Raw genomic sequence first — 10,993 nt, forward strand, 5'->3', positions numbered from 1 at the left:
AATTCATTCCATTGGCAACACTAAGTTGTTAGACCTTCGCCGTGCATCTGTACAACACCTCCCTTATTTACTTCCTCCCCCCTCCCTCACAATTTCGCATTGCTTGTTGTGCGTGTCATGCTCACCAAGTTCTCTCGATGCAGGGCCGCTCGATTGCGTGCACCCCTCCAAGCGGCTCGCCAACTCCCCTCGTCTGGACCACGTCTGGACACTCGCCAACCGCGGGAGGGATACTTCTCAACCGGCTCCGGAGGGCCAATATCCGGATTGCGCTGTCCGGTCTTCTCGCAGCTCCGCGATGGTCCTGTAGTCCTCAGAAGGGGGCAACGGCAGAGGGGGCCGCGCAGCCGGGCCTCCTCGCAACGGGAGTGCCTGGAAAAAGTAAAATATAAAAAGTCGATCTTAAACAGATCTCAGCAGTGCCTCCAACTTGTCGGGGGGAAATTCTGCCGGGGTCGGCCGGGCCGTCCGCAGACCTCCAGGCAGGGAGGCCCCAACTCCTCCCATGTATCCCAGATGAGATAGAGTATGAGACACACACAAGGAGCAAGGTGACTCTGCTGTTTATTAGACAAAACGGCAGGGATGGGTCAAGGAGCGTACGCGTCCGTCCTGACACACACACAATCGTGGGGCTCGCAGGCCCTTTTTACTGTATTATGACGCGCTACTTGCGTCACTTCAGAAAGTTAACAAAAAACCTATCGCCACTCTTAATTGGTTGCTCGAGTGGTAGGGTTAGTATAGCACACATATAGAGGACAATGTTAGTGGACAAAGGGTAGTCAGGTGATACATCTGGGTTGTCCCTACAATTAGATACATGAGAATTGTTACATGAAGACTCCTGAGGATTGGTTAATATTACTGGCGTCAGTGATAAGAGCCCCATGTTCTGATTGGTGCGCCCGTGAGCTTCCCAGCCTGGGACCACCGCTGTTCCCAGCTCTCGGTGTACCTGCAATTTGCAACAATGTTTCACTATGGGTACGTGCAGACAATGTGAGGATTTATTCATAGTTGGAAGGCTGACCGCTCCCACTGTCGCAGATGTCCATTGAGCCTTTCAAGTGTATCTGCCTGTGTCTCGTAGCGAGGGATCCAGACGCCTTTTCTCTCCTGGGTTTGGCATCTCGTCAGGTTCGGCTTGGTCACGTGGGGAGGGACCGTGTTTGAGGTAGAATTCTGCACAATTAATATTGCTTTTCCACTGTGTGTCTGGTTTAATTTGCAGGTGTGACCTTAACGTTGGTGCGCGGAGTGCGAGGTTGCAACATCGTGCCTTTGATGCTTTGTTCTTGGAATGTGGGTTTGCAACATTGCGACCTTGGCTGGTTGTTTCACCGGGCCCATTCTGCAGGATCAGCAACCAGACTCTTGCTTTGTTAATGTCCACGGGAGCTCTTGTTTGAGGCCTACTTGGGCCTGGTGCATAAGTGGTCCGTTTGGTGCATAGGTGCTTTAGGTTATAGTAGCATATAGTTCCATGACCAGTATCGTGTCTTCATTATATTTCTTATGGTGGTAACTGGTTTCAAGAGAAGCGTGAGCAAGCTTTGTAGATGAGTTCATGACGCGTCTTGCGTTTCTGCATTCTGAAAGCCTATGTAAAAATAATAAAGATGCACGTCCGTGAATATGCCTGTCGCCTACGTCATAGCACTGAGTATATTCTTCGTGTAGATCGGTGTGGGAATGTCCAGTGTGTATATTTGTACAGATGTGCTTCCCGTTGTCTAGGTCGTCATGGCATCTCTAACGATGTGTAGATTTTAGTCTAGTTGGTCCGTGCCGCAGGTGTCGGCATGGCCAGTGCGGGCTGTTGGGCAGGCAGATGGACACATCCGTATGTTCCTGTACCAGGGTATTTGGTCGTCTGGTAAATGGACAAACTCTTCTCGTGGCGGGTGTCTGGGTCGTGACCCTCTAGGCCAAGCGCAAGAGGTGAAGGACGGGAGCCTGGTCTTCCATTCTCCCACTTCAACCTTTTTAAAAAAAGGCAGTTTTCAGCATTCAAGAGTTTATGTCAGTGGTAGAGCGTAGGAGTGCTTTTCAAGAAGTTCCTGTTTCATAACCATATACCCTCTTCAATAGATCCTGTTAAAATGTATTTTTTAACCCAATGCACGGTAAGAAACAATAAGATATATCATCATTTCATATACAAAACAATGAACAATTGGGTTTAACTATGCTCTTAGCACAAAATCAACAAAATGCAGTAGAGAAACAGTTACGTTTTGCAGAATTTGTGCATTTGTCAAATATTTTTTTTCCATGTTCCAAGATCTACATGTGATACGAAATGTATGAATTCTTGCAATGGAAACCTCACTGTATTTTACCAAGGCAGATAAAGGACATCCTTTGCACCCCATATACTTATAAGGAGGGTTTGGTGGCTGAAAATGCATTGCTTTGATGGTGATTGCATGCTGCTTGCACTTTGTACATATTACTGAATTAATAAAGGTGAACTTTTCAGAACTGGTGGTATAGCTCAGTGGTAGAGCATTTGACTGCAGATAAGGAAGTCCCTAGCTCAAATCTGGGTGCCCCCTTGTTCAACTGTCTTACCTGTAGACATTTCTTTTTAAATAAATTGAAGAAAACATTTACAATCTTAGCATTTTATGTAATGAGCAACACATTTCTACATTTGAAATACTCCTGATCATCTCCTAAAACATAGGGTAAATACCATGAAACTGTTTAGTATTTCTTCATATGATACAAGCTGTGTTTTACATTCACCCAAGTTCTACTGGTGATATTATCAGTTTGAAACAGTCCATTGGAAGCTCCTATGAATGTTATAAAACTGTGGTGGAAACCAATAATATGCCCTTAATGAAATGTATTAATTTGTACAGCTGACCAGAAGTGCACTGATGTCATTAGTTATACAAGTTCCATACAGTCACCCACTCTATCACCTTTTTAAAAAAAGGGCAGTTTTCAGCATTCAAGGGTTTAACTCAGTGGTAGAGCATAGGAGTGCAGTTCAAGAAGTCCCTGTTTCATAATCATATACCCTCGTCAATAGATCCTGTTAAAATGTTTTTCAAGCCAATGCAATGTAAGAAACACTAGGATATATCATCATTTCATATAAAAAAACAATGAACAATTGGGTTTAACTATACTCTTAGCACAAAATCAAAAAACTGCAGTAGAGAAGCAGTTATGTTTTGCAGAATTTGTGCATTTGACAAAAGTTTTTTTTCCATGTTCCAAGATCTATATGTCATACGAAATTATTGAATTCTTGCAATCAAAACCTCACTGTATTTTACAAGGCAGATAAAGGACATCTTTTGTACCCCTTATACTTATAAGGAGGGTTTGGTGGCTGAAAATGCATCGCTTTGATGGTGATTGCATGTTGCTTCCACTTTGTACATATTACTGAATAAATAAAGGTGAACATTTCAGAAATGGGGGTATAGCTCAGGGGTAGAGCATTTCACTGCAGATCAAAAGGTCCCTAGCTCAAATCTGGGTGCCCCCTTGTCCAACTGTTTTACCTGTAGAAATATTTTTAATTAAATAAATTGAAGTAAACATTTACAATCTTAGCATTTTATGTAATGAGCAACACATTTCAACATTTGAAATACACCTGATCATCACCTGAAACATAGGGTAAACACCATTGAACTGTTAAGGATTTCTTCATATGATACAAGCTCTGTTTTACATTCACCCAAGTTCTACTGGTGATATGATTAGTTTGAAATAGTCCATTGGAAGCTCATATGAATGTTATAAAACTGTGGTGGAAACCAATAATATGCCCTTAATTAAATGTATTAATTTGTACAGCTGACCAGAAGTGCACTGATGTCATTAGTTCTACAAGTTCCATACAGTCACCCACTCTATCAACTTTTTAAAAAAGGGCAGTTTTCAGCATTCAAGGGTTTATGTCAGTGGTAGAGCGTAGGAGTGCTTTTCAAGAAGTTCCTGTTTCATAACCATATACCCTCTTCAATAGATCCTGTTAAAATGTATTTTTTAACCCAATGCACTGTAAGAAACAATAAGATATATCATCATTTCATATACAAAACAATGAACAATTGGGTTTAACTATGCTCTTAGCACAAAATCAACAAAATGCTTTAGAGAAACAGTTACGTTTTGCAGAATTTGTGCATTTGACAAAAGTTTTTTTTCTATGTTCCAAGATCTACATGTGATACGAAATGTATGAAGTCTTGCAATGGAAACCTCACTGTATTTTACGAAGGCAGAAAAAGGACATCTTTTGTACCCCTTATACTTATAAGGAGGGTTTGGTGGCTGAAAATGCATTGCTTTGATGGTGATTGCATGTTGCTTGCACTTTGTACATATTACTGAATTAATAAAGGTGAGCATTTAAGAACTGGGGGTATAGCTCAGTGGTAGAGCATTTGACTGCAGATCAAGAGGTCCCTAGTTCAAATCTGGGTGCCCCCTTGTCCAACTGTTTTACCTGTAGAAATATTTTTTTAATTAAATAAATTGAAGAAAACATTTACAATCTTAGCATTTTATGTAATGAGCAACACATTTCTACATTTGAAATACTCCTGATCATCTCCTGAAACATAGGGCAAACACCATGAAACTGTTTAGGATTTCTTCGTATGATACAAGCTGTGTTTTACATTCACCCAAGTTCTACTGGTGATATTATCAGTTTGAAATAGTCCATTGGAAGCTCATATGAATGCTATAAAACTGTGGTGGAAACCAATAATATGCCCTTAATGAAATGTATTAATTTGTACAGCTGACCAGAAGTGCACTGATGTCATTAGTTCTACAAGTTCCATACAGTCACACACTCTATCACCTTTTTAAAAAAGGGCAGTTTTCAGCATTCAAGGGTTTATGTCAGTGGTAGAGCGTAGGAGTGCTTTTGAAGAAGTTGCTGTTTCATAACCATATACCCTCTTCAATAGATCCTGTTAAAATGTATTTTTTAATGCAATGCACTGTAAGAAACAATAAGATATATCATCATTTCATATACAAAACAATGAACAATTGGGTTTAACTATGCTCTTAGCACAAAATCAACAAACTGCAGTAGAGAAGCAGTTACATTTTTCAGAATTTGTGCATTTGACAACATTTTTTTTTTCCATGTTCCAAGATCTATATGTGATACGAAATGTATGAATTCTTGCAATGGAAACCTCACTGTATTTTACCAAGGCAGATAAAGGACATCCTTCGCACCCCTTATACTTATAAGGAGGGTTTTGTGGCTGAACATGCATTGCTTTGATGGTGATTGTATGTTGCTTCCACTTTGTACATATTACTGAATAAATAAAGGTGAACATTCCAGAAATGGTGGTATAACTAAGGGGTAGAGCATTTCACTGAAGATCAAAAGGTCCCTAATTCAAATCTGGGTGCCCCCTTGTCCAACTGTTTTACCTGTAGAAATATTTTTTTAATTAAATAAATTGAAGTAAAGATTTACAATTTTAGCATTTTATGTAATGAGCAACACATTTCTACATTTGAAATACTCCTGATCATCACCTGAAACATAGGGTAAACACCATTACGCTGTTTAGGATTTCTTCATATGATACAAGCTGTGTTTCACATTCACCCAAGTTCTACTGGTGATATGATCAGTTTGAAATAGTCCATTGGAAGCTCATATGAATGTTAGAAATCTGTGGTGGAAACCAATAATATGCCCTTAATGAAATGCATTAATTTGTACAGCTGACCAGAAGTGCACTGATGTCATTAGTTCTACAAGTTCCATACAGTCACCCACTCTGTCACCTTTTTTAAAAAAGGGCAGTTTTCAACATTCAAGGGTTTATGTCAGTGGTAGAGCATAGGAGTGTAGTTCAAGAAGTCCCTGTTTCATAACCATATACCCTCTTCAATAGATCCTGTTAAAATGTTTTTCAACCCAATGTACTTTAAGAAACAATAGGATATATCATCATTTCATATACAAAACAATGAACAATTGGGTTTAACTCTGTTCTTAGCACAAAATCAACAAACTGCAGTAGAGAAGCAGTTACATTTTTCAGAATTTGTGCATTTGACAAAAGATTGTTTTTCCATGTTCCAAGATCTACATGTGATACGAAATGTATGAATTCTTGCAATGGAAACCTCACTGTATTTTACCAAGGCAGATGAAGGACATCCTTCGCACCCCATATACTTAAAAGGAGGGTTTGGTGGCTGAAAATGCATTGCTTTGATGGTGATTGCATGTTGCTTGCACTTTGTACTTTTTACTGAATTAATAAAGGTGAACATTTCAGAACATGGGGTATAGATAAGTGGTAGAGCATGTGACTGCAGATCAAGAGGTCCCTAGTTCAAATCTGGCTGCAACCTTGTTCAACTGTTTTACCTGTAGAAATATTTTTTTAATTAAATAAATTGAAGAAAACATTTACAATCTTAGCATTTTATGTAATGAGCAGCACATTTCTACATTTGAAATACCCCTGATCATCTCCTGAAAGATAGGGTAAACACCATGTTTCTGAACTCCTTCTGGGAGCCCTTGTAATAGTATATGATAAAATATGGCTGGTGTTTTGTCCCATTGTTCTCTAGTTTCCATGCGCCACTTCTCTTGGATATCCTGGATATAATCAACAGGATCCTCATTTTCACGCATCTTACGGGAAGTAATTGCTCCTATGTCTGATGTGTCTGGGTACTGTACTCTCAGTGCCTGCCATAGCGCATGTCTGCAGTTTGCAAATGGTGCCCCATCATGCGATGTGTTTGTTATTGTTACCCCATGGAATCCCGCTCTCTTCCAAATGTCATCCGCTCTATCCCCTTATATTGATATTAACAGGCCCTTTACATCTCCTACTGATAGTTTCTGTCCTGCGGTGTGTTTTTCCATTTCATATATCCACTTACCCGCACCTCCACTTAGTGATGGGAGCCTACATTTTATATTTTCTTTATCCGTATGCTTCCAAGGGACGTACTGTGGTCTAACCCCTCCTCTCTCCAACAGTGGCATTAAGTTGTGTCTTGTGTCACCCTTTACGTTCCATAATATCGAGTCCTCACACCCCTCCTCTTCTTCCGGTTCCTTTACCTCTTCAATTCTGTCCTTATTACCCCTGCTCCTAACTCCTTCTCCATCCTTTCCCCTTTCGTCATTTCCTGTATTTAATGTGGGCGTGTTTATTTGTCTGTCTTGCCTGCGACTAGGGAGGTCTCTAAGCCGACATGCATAGGGTGTCAGTTCGTCCATGAAGGGCGCGAGCTTTATTCTGCGCAGCGAGCGTGCGGTGGTTGAGCATGTAGGGTGCGATGGGGGAGGGCGTGATGGAGATGGGGATGGTGTGGTTTCATGGGTTTGTCCTTCCACTAGTCCTTGCACTCCCTCCTCACTTCTCTCCAGGTCCTCCCTTCTCCTACTGATCCATGGCGAGTCTATGTTTGTTCGAGTGAGGTATAGCTTATCTAAGCTTTCCCTTTCACTCTTTCATCCTTCTCTCTCCACTCCTTCTTCCTCCTCACTGCAAAAATCATTCATAAATGGCACCCCCCACTCTGCCTTTTTCCCTTTTATTGTTACTGTTTCTAAGTCTATTAGGTCTATTTCTCCTTTTCCTTTGTTACCAACTGCTCCCCCTAGTGCTGATGTTGTTGCTACTTCTCTACTTCTATATACATCCCCCCATCTTTCACTCTCCCTACTCCTCCCTTCTCTTTCCCCTTCACTTCTCTCCTCCATCTCCCTACTATTTTCCTCCCTTTTCCTTTTCAATTCCTCCATCACTTCGTTGCTCATCTGTTCCAATATTCGTTCATTCTCTTTCTTCTTTTCCCATTTCACTCTTTCTCTCTCTACTATACTTTCTATTACTTTCCCCTCTTCATATTTCTTAGCTGTCTCTGATAGTACCCTCCTCTTCCATATTGCCATTTCCTTTTCTCTTTCTTCTTCTTCCTTCTTCTTCTCTCTCAGCACTACTCTTGATACCCTGTCTGCTGCTGCTTTTACCCTTTCAGCTTCTCTCCTTTGCTCCTCATTTCGTTCCCTTAATTTTTCCAATTCGTTCTTACCTTCTTTCCTTTTCCTCACTCTCTCTCTTTCCTCCCTCTCAAGCTGTTTGATCAATTCATTCTGCTCATCCCTTAGCTTTGCTAATCTTTCCTCAAAAATCTCTTCCTTTTGCCTTAATAACTCCTCCCCCCTCATTTCACTCTCTCTTGCACTATCCTCGTCTGTTCTCTTTACTACCTCCCTCTCTTCTCCAGTTAGTGAACCTCGTAAATTTAATAATATCTGTGCAGCTACCCACTCATCATTTCCTATCTCTACAGTCTGCTCTTCTCCAATCCTCCCCTCCCCCACTGGCATCTTCCTATGAGCCACATATGGTGGAGGGCTGTATGCCGGGTTCGAGTATCCTTCAGCCGCCCTTAACTGTCCTTCTATTTCTCCTAATTCTCTTAAAGGGTACAACCCTCCTCCCTCTGTTTTCACTCCCGGTGTTATGGTTATATCGTTGTTCGGTTCCTTTTTTACGTCTGATTTATCAATCTTTTCTCCTCCCTCTCCTCCGTTCCCCGTATTCTTTGTGCTTTCACGCCCCTTTTTCCCATCCTCTCCTTCTTTCTTAATCTCCTTTTCTTCCGGTGTTTCCCCCATAGTGAACATTCCATTTGGTCCTGGTCAGGACCCCTGGAACATCCTCCATAAGTTAAACACCTCCACATGGTTTGCCAACTTCTTCCCCTTGTATGTATTGTGCAGATGGTTTAGCAGTGAATGTTGGGCATATGGATGGAAACTACAATTAGGCGGCCATGGTGTTAACATTTTGTTATCCGTCCCCTGGGTCCACTCTATGCTGTACTTAATTAATTTCTCCCTATGGGGTGGCAGTGTGGTGCATATGTGTTGTAGTGGTGTAGTGAGGGTGTTCCCTCACCCTCCCGACCCTGTCCCGTATGACATATTGGCGCTCCACTTGTTACCCTTCCCTTCACTAGTAGTTTACAATATACAACCTTATATTGTTTACCTGGCCCCGCAAGTATGGGGACTTACGACAATCCTTTATGTATGGTTTCACATTTGTCTATTCCCTTCTGTTACTACACCCTTACGGCCACCTGTGGCCGAAGCGCACTCAGCCCCCTGCGGCTGCGTACCCTTTACGACGCTCTTATACAGTCGTCCTGTTTCCCCGTTCTCCTCCCCCTTTTACACTTGCCGTGGCCGGCGTTCTCCATGCGCAGCCACGCCCCTCTCCCCTTCTCCTTTTCCCGATCCACTCGTTTATCGTTTATCTCCGTGTCCGCTCCCTTATCATATTTCTCTTCCCCACCACTCCCAAAACCAAAGTTCCTTGTGTTCGCGATATCCTATTAAATCCCTACTGGTGACGTCACCGATCTCTTCGAGCTACTGGTACATTCTTATTATGTTCTTTAAGTTCAAAATACACTTGCAATCTACCCCCGCTAACCCTACAGCTGTCTTCCTGTCACTCCTGGAACAAGGTAATCAAATCAATAATATAATCGGACTGCGCACGCTGCGTCGCCTCGCATGTGATACGCCCCTCAACAGGAGGGCTTAACCAGCCAATTATCTTCCGTATTGGGCAACTAGGCAACTAGCCACCGCCTACAGGGAATCGTCATCTACCTATCGAGTTTCTTGCTCGAACAATAGGGATCCTCGTCTACTCATTGATCAATAAATGCCAAATCGTAGGAAACCACACACACCCCCACCCTTACACGTAGTCACGACTTAGGCCAATCAGTGCCTTACGAGCGGTCGCACGTGATGTTTTCGTGCTCCGCCCTCCCTCTTTCGCGTAACGTAGCCGACTGCTCTCGCACTCGTTTCGCTACAATTCATTCCATTGGCAACACTAAGTTGTTAGACCTTCGCCGTGCATCTGTACAACACCTCCCTTATTTACTTCCTCCCCCCTCCCTCACAATTTCGCATTGCTTGTTGTGCGTGTCATGCTCACCAAGTTCTCTCGATGCAGGGCCGCTCGACTGCGTGCACCCCTCCAAGCGGCTCGCCAACTCCCCTCGTCTGGACCACGTCTGGACACTCGCCAACCACGGGAGGGATACTTCTCAACCGGCTCCGGAGGGCCAATATCCGGATTGCGCTGTCCGGTCTTCTCGCAGCTCCGCGATGGTCCTGTAGTCCTCAGAAGGGGGCAACGGCAGAGGGGGCCGCGCAGCCGGGCCTCCTCGCAACGGGAGTGCCTGGAAAAAGTAAAATATAAAAAGTCGATCTTAAACAGATCTCAGCAGTGCCTCCAACTTGTCGGGGGGAAATTCTGCCGGGGTCGGCCGGGCCGTCCGCAGACCTCCAGGCAGGGAGGCCCCAACTCCTCCCATGTATCCCAGATGAGATAGAGTATGAGACACACACAAGGAGCAAGGTGACTCTGCTGTTTATTAGACAAAACGGCAGGGATGGGTCAAGGAGCGTACGCGTCCGTCCTGACACACACACAATCGTGGGGCTCGCAGGCCCTTTTTACTGTATTATGACGCGCTACTTGCGTCACTTCAGAAAGTTAACAAAAAACCTATCGCCACTCTTAATTGGTTGCTCGAGTGGTAGGGTTAGTATAGCACACATATAGAGGACAATGTTAGTGGACAAAGGGTAGTCAGGTGATACATCTGGGTTGTCCCTACAATTAGATACATGAGAATTGTTACATGAAGACTCCTGAGGATTGGTTAATATTACTGGCGTCAGTGATAAGAGCCCCATGTTCTGATTGGTGCGCCCGTGAGCTTCCCAGCCTGGGACCACCGCTGTTCCCAGCTCTCGGTGTACCTGCAATTTGCAACAATGTTTCACTATGGGTACGTGCAGACAATGTGAGGATTTATTCATAGTTGGAAGGCTGACCGCTCCCACTGTCGCAGATGTCCATTGAGCCTTTCAAGTGTATCTGCCTGTGTCTCGTAGCGAGGGATCCAGACG

At 43.2% G+C, this 10,993-nt stretch overlaps 1 non-coding gene across 1 annotated transcript; it reads left to right on the forward strand.

Moving 5' to 3' along the window:
• The first annotated feature begins 4,392 nt into the window (after positions 1 to 4,392).
• TRNAC-GCA (transfer RNA cysteine (anticodon GCA)) lies at positions 4,393 to 4,464 on the forward strand. Its single transcript has one exon. It is a non-coding gene; the product is annotated as a tRNA-Cys (tRNA).
• Positions 4,465 to 10,993: the final 6,529 nt, after the last annotated feature.

The sequence above is a fragment of the Ambystoma mexicanum genome, chromosome 4q, assembly GCF_040938575.1.
Source record: "Ambystoma mexicanum isolate Mex_15411 chromosome 4q, UKY_AmexF1_1, whole genome shotgun sequence".
Lineage (NCBI taxonomy): Eukaryota > Metazoa > Chordata > Amphibia > Caudata > Ambystomatidae > Ambystoma > Ambystoma mexicanum.